Raw genomic sequence first — 12835 nt, 5'->3', positions numbered from 1 at the left:
TCACAAGTATATTTGGCTTCTTGATTTGATTTTACCTTAATTATAAGCATTTCTGTTTTGTTAGGTCTTTGTAAAAGTATTTATGGCTATTTTACACTGACAGCCACATAAACTTTTCCCAAATCTGCAGAGTTTGTGATTTATCTTGCCAGCTGCTTCTGTAGATGTCTGATGAGTGAAAATAAAAACCCTAAACATTGTTGGCCTAAGATAGAACTAAAAATATTTTGCTAGATATCAACAAAGAAAAAATTCATTTAAAAAAACATAATTGTATTGATATATAGTTTTAATTTTCCTAAGCATATAGAAATACAAAGTATGAAAGACAGAAAAGTCACATATTTTCATATAAAAATAAATGTTCAATGTAGAATATCATAGAATATTGAGAAAATGAGCAATTTATTATGAAGTGGAAAAATCATTAAGAAGAGTTATAATTTTTTCTTAAACATTAACTCTGAAGTCATGAAGAATGAGTCATTGTTGCATAAGACTAATTCAAATATTTATTATTTACCCGCTATCAGATATTGTCCTTGACCTGTGATATAACATTGGTTTATAACATTGCATAAGGTTTAGGTTTACAGCTTTATGTTTCAATGTCTGTACAGACTACTTATGACCAACCACAAAAACCTGGTTTCCATTCACCACCACCATTTGACTCTCTTTACCAGTTTCATCTACTTCCCACCCCCTTGACTCTGGTAATCACCATTCTGTTTGACAGAATTTCAGTTTGATTTTGTTTTGCCCTGCCTATTCTTTTCCTTTGTTTTTTAATCTTCCACATATGAGTGAAATCACAGAGTTTATCTTTCCCTCTAATATATTTCATTGCATAATCTACTCAAGTCCAACCATATTGTTGTAAATGACAATATTTCAACTTTTTCTTTTAGAACTGAGCAGTACTCCATTGGTACAGATGACCTACCTTCTTTATCTATTCATCCGTCAATGAGCAATTAGACTGTGTCCATATCTTGGCTACTGTAAATGATGCTGTAATGAATATAGGCATGCATAATTCTTTTGAATGGGTTTTCACATTCATTGGGTAAATACCCGGAAATGGAATAGGCTCACATTTGGTAATTCTGTTAGTTTTTAGAGATCCCCATATTATTTTCCATAATATCTATACCAATTTGCATTCCCAGCAGTGTACTCAAATTCTCTTTTCTATACATCTTCACTACTACTTGTTTCAAAAAGATAACCTGATTTGGAAAATGTATTTGCAAATCATGCATCACATGGTGTTTAATATCTGAAATATATAAGCAACAACAAAACCAGATTAAACAATGAATAAAGGATCTAAATAGAATTTCAGCACACACATGTAAAGATGCTCATCATCATTTACCTTTAGGGAAATGCAAATCAAAACCACAGTAATGTACAAAAATGAAAAGTGATGTTAAATATATATAAATTAATAAATAAAAATAAATAAACCAGTGAGATATCTGGTTACACCTGTTAGAATGACCATTATCTAAAAAAATTAATATGTATTTGATTATTGATTTGAATGTAGGTTTTTTGAGTACATGTTTTATTCTATGGATGTCTTTGCAATATTGTCCCTGCATTTGCCAATTCTTCTTAACAATTAATCTAACAGCTTGATCATCCTAACTATTCTGGCAATCTGAAGTGGAGATTTAGGTATATTTCTTTAAGAGTTGTTGGTGGTAAGAAATGGGATATAGATTTCTCTGAAAATTTGATTTTATTAAATGTACCCTTTCCAAATATATATATATAAAGTCAAAATATTTTATGTATATTTTTCAGGGTTCATAGAGCCATTGACATCTTTCTATAGTTCATGGAATGCAAATTAAGAGAAGTTACCACTTTGGTGCACTGACTTTGGTCAGAGTATGCACAATCAGTTTTGAAAGACAAGACCAAGAGTAGGCAAACTGTGACCTCAGGCCAAATCTAACTACTACTTGTTTTTATAAGTTAACATTTCACTAGAACACAATCTTCCCATTCACTTACATATTACCTTTGACTTTTTCATGCTACTGCAACAGTATTCTTTGGACTGATACAGCCACACTATTACTATAAGAAGGAAAGGACAAGAACCGACATTGAGAATGAAAGAGCATAAAGACAGAAAAAAAACAGAATGCTGGATGATGTTATTACATCACTGGTTTAGACATTCGTTGAACCATGCTCCTTCCAAACTTTGTTGTGTATAAAGTAAAAATGAAGGTCACATAAAGACTTTTGCAGACTAACAAAAACAGAAAATTAATCAATAGCAGGCCAGCACTTGGGAAATGTCAGAAAAAGTTTTGCAGGCCAAAGTATCCTATCAACTGGAATGACTTATTTTTTTTAATATCTGTAAAAAATAATTAACTGCCTCTAAAGCAATTGATGGAATAAAATTCCAAAATAAGTTAATTTAAGTTACCACTGAGACTAATTCCACCTCTAACACTTTTGCAATTTGACGATTTTGAGAGCAAAAACTATTCAGGTGTGATCTTTCAGAATGATAGGGACAGAGGTGAGTCTCAAATTTTCTTCTTAGAATATTGATTCTGAAAACTGAGACAAAACTAAGAAAATTTAACCAGCAAAATACAATGATTCAGAGGATAGGTCTTTTTTTTAACAACATAAATCTCTGTTAGGTAGGCATTAAGTTTGGCAGGATTTCTTTCCCCCACACCTCCCTTCTCCTATACAAATTAATATTCTAAGTTTATTTTGGAATATTGCTTATACAGTTTCACAAAGAACTAATCAGATTAAAAGTAAAATTAACCTATTAATTACTTTGGTTTTTGCTGAAATAGATTTATACTGGTCTATGTAATATTCTAAAGTTTTGTATTTTGTTATTGTCTGTTCAATTAGATTTTGTTACCTCTACAAATTTTAATATTAAGATGCCTCTCAAATCCTCACAGCTTCATAGATTATAGTTTTCTAAAATTCTAAAATTAAATTATCTTCTTGACAAATATCTTTGTGTGCCTTTAAATGCTTTACTTCCTATAGATAACCCTGAATGATTAACTAGTTTGTCTTAAATTGTTCAAAATCTGAACCTTGCCTCTGATGGAAAGGACACTTTCTAAACACCACCATTTTCACGATTCTCTCTTATATAACTTATGAAAGGTTATAATCATTAAATATACCTCAAAATATAAATTATAAGTAAATATGATTAATTCCTATAGAAATAATGTTATGTTTCTTTTCAAAGCCAAATGTAGGATGTCATGTGAGAAACTTTTATTCATGTATTTGGTCAACTAACAAATATTGAGTTTACTGGCAACTATTCTAAATGCAGAAGGTATACATGGGTGTAAAAACTCATGTTGGTTTCTGCCTTATGAAACTTACTAGAGAGGAAAGAATATCCATTTCACCACACAAATAAATTTAAATTGTGAAAAGTGATGTGAAAATGATACACAGTGCAATATGCACCTAGAAAGGGAAGAGTTAGCCTTAGGAAGTGAAGCTTATCTGCAAGCTGAGAGTGAGTCAGAATAAGGAAATTACAAAGGAGGAAGAAAGGACCAGGTAGAAGCATCAGGGTATACAAAATGCCTATAGTGAAAAGGAACGGGGTAAATAAAAGGGACCTTTCCCCCACTTTTTTTTTTAATTAAAATGCAGTAGTGAAGAGAATTGATAAAATATACAACCAGAGAGGTAGAGAGGGTCAGATCATGAAAGCTACTACATTCTCAGTTAAAAAAAAAAAAATGTTTTCTTTTCTAATATCAAGAACAATGGAAAGCAAAAATAAAGATTTAGGGAATAAAATAACCAAAGTTGTGTTTGAGAAGATTCCTTCATCATTAAAGAATGGAATGAAGATAGCCAGAATTCATTTTAATTCTACTTGGAAATTGTGGCATGCAGAATTCCAGATGGGCACCAGAGTCCTCATACTTCCAGTGAATATACCCTTTGTAATACCCTCTTCTTGGGAATGGGTAGCATTTATGAATATGATGGGATTTAACTTCCATGACTGAGGTATTTTTATAGCAAATTTGAGGGACTTTGCAGTTGTAGTTAAGCTCTCTAGTTGGTTTGTGGTCAACAAAGGACTATCCTCAATGTGATTTGAAACTTTTAAGTTACTGAGCAAAGAGTTCTGTTTGAATTTTGGATCTGCAGAAGTGATAAGATAATAAATACATATAGTTTCAAATGCTAATTTTGTGGTAATTTGTTACACAGCTTAGAACACTAAGAACTGGTACACTAGGTACATCAATACTTCCAGACCAGATGAAAAAAAATGGTAGCATGGTCTAAGCTGATGGTGGCAGAGATATTTGAGTGAGATTAAGGAAATGGAATTATTAGTTCCTACAACATACTGTTATAATGTATGAAGGAGGGTTGTTAAAGACACTACCAAACTTTCTAGTTTCTTCTGCTGGTTCCATGATGATACCAATCACCAACATAAGGAACAACAAAAAAGGGCAATGATGGTGAGTTTGGATTTCAGCATTTTAAGTGTTTCATATCTTTGAAACACTTGAGAGTAAATATTTCAGAGTAACTATGAAAATCAAATGGCATATCATAGTGTTTGGTCCAGAGTCAGCATGAATGAAGAAAGAGAACAGTGAGAGGTTTTAAGAAATGGGATCTGAAATTGTTGGGGTAGTTTTGAATATGAGTTGGCCAGAAAAAAATAGAATTAATGGTATTTGGGGCAGCATTTGAGGATAGTGCTAAGAATTTTACAATGTAATTAATAAGTCTGTTTTCAGACTTTCATAGGCAACTTTAAATGGTTCCATGTGAGCTTTAGGAAAGTAGACAGTGGAGTTCATTCTGCAGATAAAGTCTTTTCAGATTAATAACATAAAAAGAAAGTAGAGGAAAGGCCTTAATATAAAATAAGAGGAAAAATAAAGAAACCACACCAAAAAAAAATTTAAAAATGTGTTGAAGAGGTTAACTACATGTTTGCTAAATTTTATTTGCTTAAACTAGACAAAGTTCATGTGTTTAAAAAGTGAATGGTGAATTTATGCAATAGGATGCAAGAACAAAATGAAAGATCTTAATTTCAGAATGACTGGTCTGAAATACAAAAATTTCCAAGTAGCTGGAGTCCCAGTATTAATTAACACAGTCATAACATAAGAATATACATAGTAGGTATTAATAAATCTTCAGTAAATAAATGAATTAAGGGAAGAAAATTGTTGCCTATTATCTAAAATTAACCACTTAACATTTAAGCAGTTTCCATATTGCACTTGATTTTGTGGCATTAAAAAGTACAACATGATTTGGGTGTTCTTAAAACATGGGTGTGTCCTCCATTATAGTGAGAAACTAAAAAGAAAGAAAACAAGAACCACTTCTTCCCTTTAATAATTGGCCAGTGAGAATTTGCTCCTTTCTCATGTTGCACACAGAATAATTAGAGTGTTAAGCAATTTGAATTTGTTAGATGGTGTGATTGGGTAAATCAGAACAATAATTCATAGGGCACAAGGGCTACCAAATTAGTTATTCAGCAAATGCTCCTTTTATAGCACCCATGGGGCCTGATTTCTCATTTTTTATTTATTTTCTGTGTGCACCTGTTTAGCTGTTAGATTTCTTCCCTCCCCTGTTACAGCCTCTTGCTCCATTTCACATTTCTTGAGGACTGCACACACAGCAATATTGTAAATGAAAGAAGTGAAGGAGATGGGGAAAAAAAGAGATCTCAAGAGAGAGAAGGGTGAAAGGGAAACTGGAAACCAAGCACTTTAAAAAAATAATCCCTTCAAAAAAGTGCCATTCTTTTTTATGAATATGTATTGGCAAATTCTGCCTTGACATAATGTTTTTTAAAATAGACGTGTACTTACTATTCAGCGAAATGTGTAACAATAATGTAGTTCACTGTCTCTTTTTCAAATGTCTTGCAATCACCTTTTTTGTGCCATAAGTAATTAGTCATATCCACTATACTCTAACACATGGTGTTGGCATTGTAAAGTTAGGTTATGTTATGTAATTGCTCATGATTTTTTTTCCCTCCCTGTGACACCAACACAGTGCTTAGTTGGACATTATCTTGAAAAATTTCACGCAGGGCAAACTTGTCATAGCACCATCCCGTTGACCTAGGATAATCCCAACCAAAGAAAATTGGACAACAGAAAGTGAAATCAGACTACTGGTCAACTAGAGTCTAATAAGGCCATGGATAGAAAACAAAAGGTCTAGAATTAGTGACCAGAATGAGTATTCTAGTGTTCTTTCAACTTTCTGTTTCTCTAAAGCCAAATTCCATATTTATAAATTAATACTCAGAAGTTATTTTTTTTCCTCTGGTTTTGCTCTGAGAATAATGGAAGATTAGCTTCAATTTAGACATCTTTGGATGTATGAGAGTTACTCCCAGTTCAAAAACAAGTACAAAAGTTTTCATACAAAAGTTTTCCTTTATCTATATATAAAGTAGTATACCATTTGAGATCGAATAAATAGACATTAACTATTTAGCTCACTAATGATGTTAATTTTTGCCTGCTTCAGTTCTTACCACCATATCTGTTTGATTTGAAACCAGTTCTATCCAGAATCAAATTTGTGTTAATAGTTAAGTAAAATTATTTTAGGAGAACATTTATTTTATTTTAAAAATATTTTTTTGTTTAATAACATCGGTTTACAACACTGTAGATGATTCAAATATATAGGCTCCCACCTCTTCAGATGTATGTTACAACACCACACCAACCACAAAGGTAACCAAAGTCCTCCTCATCATCGTCCATCATTCCTCTCCCTCCTATGCTCCCCTCTCTGACAAGCAGTTTTACAATCAGATTTCTAGGATTTGTTTTAGTTCAACTTTATCTAGCTCTTTGTTTCATATATGTCATTCCTTTATGTTTCATTCCTTTATATGAGCTAAACCATCCAATATTTGTCTTTCTCCTTCTGGCTTATCTTGCTTAGCATACTCCCCTCCAGTCTCATCCATGTTGTTGCAAATGGGAAGAGTTCATCCATCTTTATAGCTGAGTAGTATTTCATTGTATACATATGTACCACATCTTCGCAATCCGTACACCTGTCCTTGGGCACTTTATTGGCTTCTATAACTTGGCTATTGCAAACAATTTTGCAATGAACATAGAAATTTAGAGGGGAATTACTGGATCATATGGCAGATCTATTTTTAATGTTTTGAGACACTTCATGTGGTTTTCCATAGGGACTGGATCATTCTATATTCCCACCAACAGTGTAAGAGTGTTCCTTTTTTCCCCCACTCTCATCAACACTTGTTATTTTTGGTCTTTTTGATATGTCTTCCTCATTTGTGAGGTGGTATCCCATTGTTTTTCTTTTTCTTCTTTGTAATCTTTTTTTTATTAAATCTGTCAGTCATTTACACATCTCTAATGGGGCTGCATTCCCCTCCTCCACATGCGCATATATTTCACCCACATCACACCAAACCTCCCAAACCAATGCCCTATCTAATCCCTTACCCCATAGGCACTATTTAATATTTTTTAATAGCTGAGTAGTGTTAATTGAGTATATATTCCATAATTTCTTTATCCAACAATCTGTTAGTGAACACCTGGGTTGAGTCCATGTGTTGTTAATCGTAGACAGTGCTGTTATGAACAGAAGAGCACATTAGCCTTTGGGAAACATGGATAGCCTCATGGGAAAAAAAATGAAACTGGATTCATACTTGATTCCATATGTTAAAAATTCAAAATGAATTAAAGATTTGGAATAGGAGCAAAAATCAGAATTAAAAGAAAACATAGGGAATACACTACAGGACAGCTATCCCAAAATGTATTTGGTGACATATCTGTAATGGCAATGGGAAAAAAAAGCAAAAATGAACAAATGAGATGAACAAATGAACTAAAAAGCTTTTGTACCTAAAACGAAACCATCACAAGAATAAGTCAACCTACAGCCTAAGAAAAGATATTTGAATGTGGGGCAAGGGATTAATTTTCAAAATATACAAAGTTATTATACCACAAAAACCACGCAACCCAAATAAAAAATAGGCAGAACTTAGACAACTCTCTAAAGGTGACATGCAGACAATCTTCAGGCACATGAAACATTATCACTCATTGTTTTTAAATGTCATTGAATCGTAGGCATATCCCAAGCAAATAGTGGTGATAAAGCAGAGTTTTTTAATTTGTCTACTGGTTTTTATTTTAAATTATACATTATAGTCTACCACAATCCCTATCGTTATTCAGGGGAGCAAGGAACATACATCCTGAAAATGAGGCACATGCTTCATTTGTTCCAACTATGCCACTTTTGTGATTTTTTTGAACAGATAATTCATTATATTTTATTGGAAACTGGCAACCCATAGTCATATTTTATTTATAAAATACTTGGTCACTAAAGTAAATGTTAAAATTACAGAAATTTATGAAAATTTGTAGATCTCTCTGAAAAAGCAATTCTCCAAACAGGTAATAAATATGTTCAGTTCATAATGAATACATCTCTCAGATTAAGACTGTAAAGGTATAATCCAACATACTTCTTGACATATAATAACTACTTAGTGATTGAAAAAGTTAGTAGATTTTAATTAAGGAGGGCTCATGAATTGGTAAGGAGCCTACTTCCAATTTTCTTTCTTTTTACAGAGCTACGTAGATTAGATTGAGCAGGTTATTTAATCTTATCATGCATCAGTTTTCTTAGGTACAAAATAATGTTAACAGTAATAGTAGTAAATAACTCATTGAGTTTACATACACATATGAATTCTAGTATAATAAATAATGCTGTTTATTCAAAAAAGATAAACACATGCAATTTGCTGCAACATGGATGGCGCTGGAAGGGATCATGCTCAGCGAAATAAGCCAAAAAGAAAAAGAAAAATACCGGATGGTCTCACTCATAGCAGGAATCTAGAAAACTTAAATAAGGGACCAGGAAAATGAATAACTATAAGAAAGTGAAAATCAAAATCAACAAAAAACTATGAACCAGAGACACTTTTAGGGGGGCGGGGGCGGGAGGGGAGGGATTGGGGTCAGAATGGGGGGCTGCAATTGTATGGGGAATATAACAATAAAATTTATAAAAAAAAAAAAATAAAAAAAAAATAAAATATTAAAAAAAATAAAATAAAATAAAATTATGATTTAAAAAAAAAAAAATAAATAAATAATGCTGTTTATGTCTATGAGACCAGGGTGGTTAACCAAATAAGCTCTGAAGCCTGTGACCTTTTCAAATCCCATCTTAGCAACTCACTAACTAATAGATACTGAGAGCTATCTGTCTCAATTCATTCAGGTAGCAATAAAAAAAAAAAAAAACTACAAAAATAGTTGGGAAAAAAAAAAAAAAAGATAAATCCTACCAAGAACTTGAAGTAGTTTTCTATTGGCATCATGATACAGTGGGAAAAAAATAGCCCTTAGTGTGGGACATACCTGTTTTTGATATTTGACTACATTGCTAGCTAGTAGGGTGACCTTATGCAAGCAATTTTATCCTCCCTGTGACTCATCTGTAAAATTAATGAGATTATATTCAATGAGAAAAATTACCATAGACTTGGTGATTTGTAAAGAACAGATTTTGTTTCTCACAGTTCTGGAAGCTGGTGAATCTAAGACCAAGGCAATAGAATGGTCACGTTTTAGTGGGAACTTTTTTTTTTTTTTTAAGATTTATTTATTTTTTATACAAGCACTGGGTTCAGTCAGAAGCGCGGGAGGGTAAGAGAATTCACCAGAGCCAGAGCGGGGAGCAGAACAGGCAGAAGGACTGAAGTACACTGCTGAGGGGAGCAGCAGGCGGCAGGAGAGGTCTGCGCGCCATGTGGGACCCTCCTCCAGTGGCCGGGGAGCAGCCGGGGATCCAACCGGTGCTGCAGAGGCTGCGGGCAGCTTCACAACCCAGCGCTCAACCGCTGCGCCACTGGGGAGGCCCTTTGTGAGAACTTTTTTGCTTTCCTTTTATATACATATTTATTTATAGTTATTGAAGTACCATTGTTTTATATCCTTGCTAGTGCCTTGATAGTATAGAATATTCCCCACTCCTTGGTTTAGTCACCTTAGCATCTCACCACAAAAGCACCCATAGTCCCCTACCATTGTACTCTCCTTCTTTCTAGCACCTTATTTCTGGTTCCTTACATGGTGAAAGGGGCTAGGGAGCCCAGTAGTGTGTCTTATGATACAATTAATTTCTTTCATGAAGGTTCCACCCTCATTATTACCACGTCACCTCCCAAAGACCCCACCTTCTGATACATCACTTTGGACACTAGGATATCATCATAAGAATTTTAGGGAGACAAGCATTCTGGCCATAGGATTACCTACATTCCAAACCACAATTGCTTAATATGGATACTATGTAGAAATGTACTTACTTCATAGAGTTGTAAGAAGTCAGTGTGAAAAAAATAATAAAACTTATATACAGTGCCTGCTACAAGTGTAATTGTGCAATTATCATAGTAATTATAATTACACATTGTTAAGTAATGTGCTAAGTAATGCCTCAGTTATCCTTAATATTTGTTCATTTATTTATTTTTGGATCCTTTATCTTCTTTTTTTTTTTTTTTGGCCAATTGAAAAGTGAAATGTTATTTCTATCTGACTTCAGAAATATGTGAACAGGTTTCCCACAATAATAAATCCAAGAGCCTGAAACAATTCATGTTTCAGTTTTACATCTTGACCTTTAATACCAATAGTGTTTTAAAGATAAACAGTTTCTTGTTTGTAACCTAAGTTCATATCCAAAGTATACTTGTCCCCACATAGACAAATAAAATGAAATAACAATTAGGCATAATAGACACTTGATTTACCAAACAAGCAGTTTGCATCAGCAACAAATATAATAGTTAAGGGTTCAGGCTGCAGGGATTAAAATTCACTTCTAATTACTGTATGACTTTTTAGGGGCATGAAGTTCTATACTTTAAAAAATAGTGCTTGAAAAAAATAGTATTTAAGGAGTTTTGTTTTATATTTATAAACAATAAAAAATGAACTGTAATATATGTAATAATGAACTGAATTAAATTCAAACAAATCATGGAAAAGGAGCATTTGTGAATATTCAATTTATATGGCATCACATATTTGAAAACAACAGACCTAGAGAAGCAGCCGCTATAATTATTTTTTGATTGTCCAAGGGGTTTTGCAAATGAGAACATATTTAGCTTATAATTTTAAATTTGAAACCATGGAATTGACTTCTAAAAATATGATTTTTTAAAAATAAAATACAAGGGCAATTCATTTTGATTGCCCACCTTTTCATAATTGTAATTATTAACAATCCAATATTATACAATTTAATGCTATTATTTTACTTCATTACCAATCCAGATATTAGTTTTCTATTTCCAGTGGTGGCCATGATAGCAGCATGTGTTATTTTGCACTATTATACATGGAAAGATTATTTGAAGTTTAGTTTGCTGGGTTTTTTTTAGGTTAGTGAAGAAATATGGAAAGTGATCTAAATCCTGAACCATTCTTGTACCTGCATCATACTCTCCAAATCAGATAAGAGTACTATGCATCGTACCATTTATGGATTTTGATCTTTTAGAATAGTTACCAGAGGACAGAGCGTATGAAATTGTGATAGCAGGGCCTCCCCGGTGGCGCAGCAGGTTGAGAGCAGCGCTATGGAGCTGTCCACAGCCTCTGCAGCCCTGGATCAATTCCCGGCTGCACAGGGACATTCCCACATGGTACAGCAGATCTCTCCTGTCTCGCTTGCTGCTCCCCTCAGCAGTGTACTTTGGTCTATCTGCCTGTTCTGTTCCCCACTCTGTCTCTGGTGAATCCTCTCACCTTCCCGCACATCTGGCCTGTCCCCCGGTTCCTGTATGCATAGATGGAGTAAATGAATCCTTAAAAAATAAAATGTGATAGTGATCTTTTAAATATTGGCAGACAAAAGTTTATTACTGTGACCTGAAATGTCACATGTTTTGTATCCCAAATGAAAGTGTCCCATAATGACAAAATATCATAGCATTTGAGAAAAAAATTCTATCATCTTAAAGGTAAGAGAGAAATTGTTGATGAATATGACCTACTGGGTGTTGAGTTCTATAGCACAGAGTTGCCTTTTGAAATTTTCTCAAGCCATGAAAGTAGATTCAGAATCTATTCTCAGTTCTGCTAAAAGTCAGCTCAAGACCTGAGGAAAGGGATTGGGTTAGCTCATCATTCTAAGTTTCCAGGAAGGAAAAAAAAGGAAAAGAGGAAGAGAGGGAGGGGGGAGGAAAGAGGGAGGGAGAGAAAGAAAGGAGAAAGGAAGGGAGAGAGAATGTCAGAAGGACAAGGAGACAGAGAGAAGGGAAGAAAATTATTAAAGGTAAAACTATCACAATATTTGGTTATAGGTCACCAGCATAAAGATTCTTTGGACTAACAAAAGTAAACAGAGGCACAAAGGCAAAACAAAAAAATAGAAAATCAACAAAGCAAAATGATAACTGATTTCTAAAAAACAACAGAACTCCACAACAGCAACATATATGAAAGGAAAGGATTAAATTACATGACTCGGAAAGTGTGAAAATAAAAAAACGTTGATTTATTGGTTTTGTTGCCATGTCATTAAACTTGTTATGTAGTTCAGGATGGATCTCCAGCTTGACCATTGTGAGAAAGATATATTTAAAAAATATAGTGTAAATGGAATTCATAGAATTCTATAAGACTTTGTAACTAATTTTAGGGAATTTTGGAGATCTCAGGAATAAAATGGGCATCATATATATCCACCA

The sequence above is a fragment of the Talpa europaea genome, assembly GCF_964194135.1.
Source record: "Talpa europaea genome assembly, chromosome: 7".
Classification (NCBI taxonomy): Eukaryota; Metazoa; Chordata; class Mammalia; order Eulipotyphla; family Talpidae; genus Talpa; species Talpa europaea.
Note: the sequence above shows the minus strand (reverse complement) of the source record.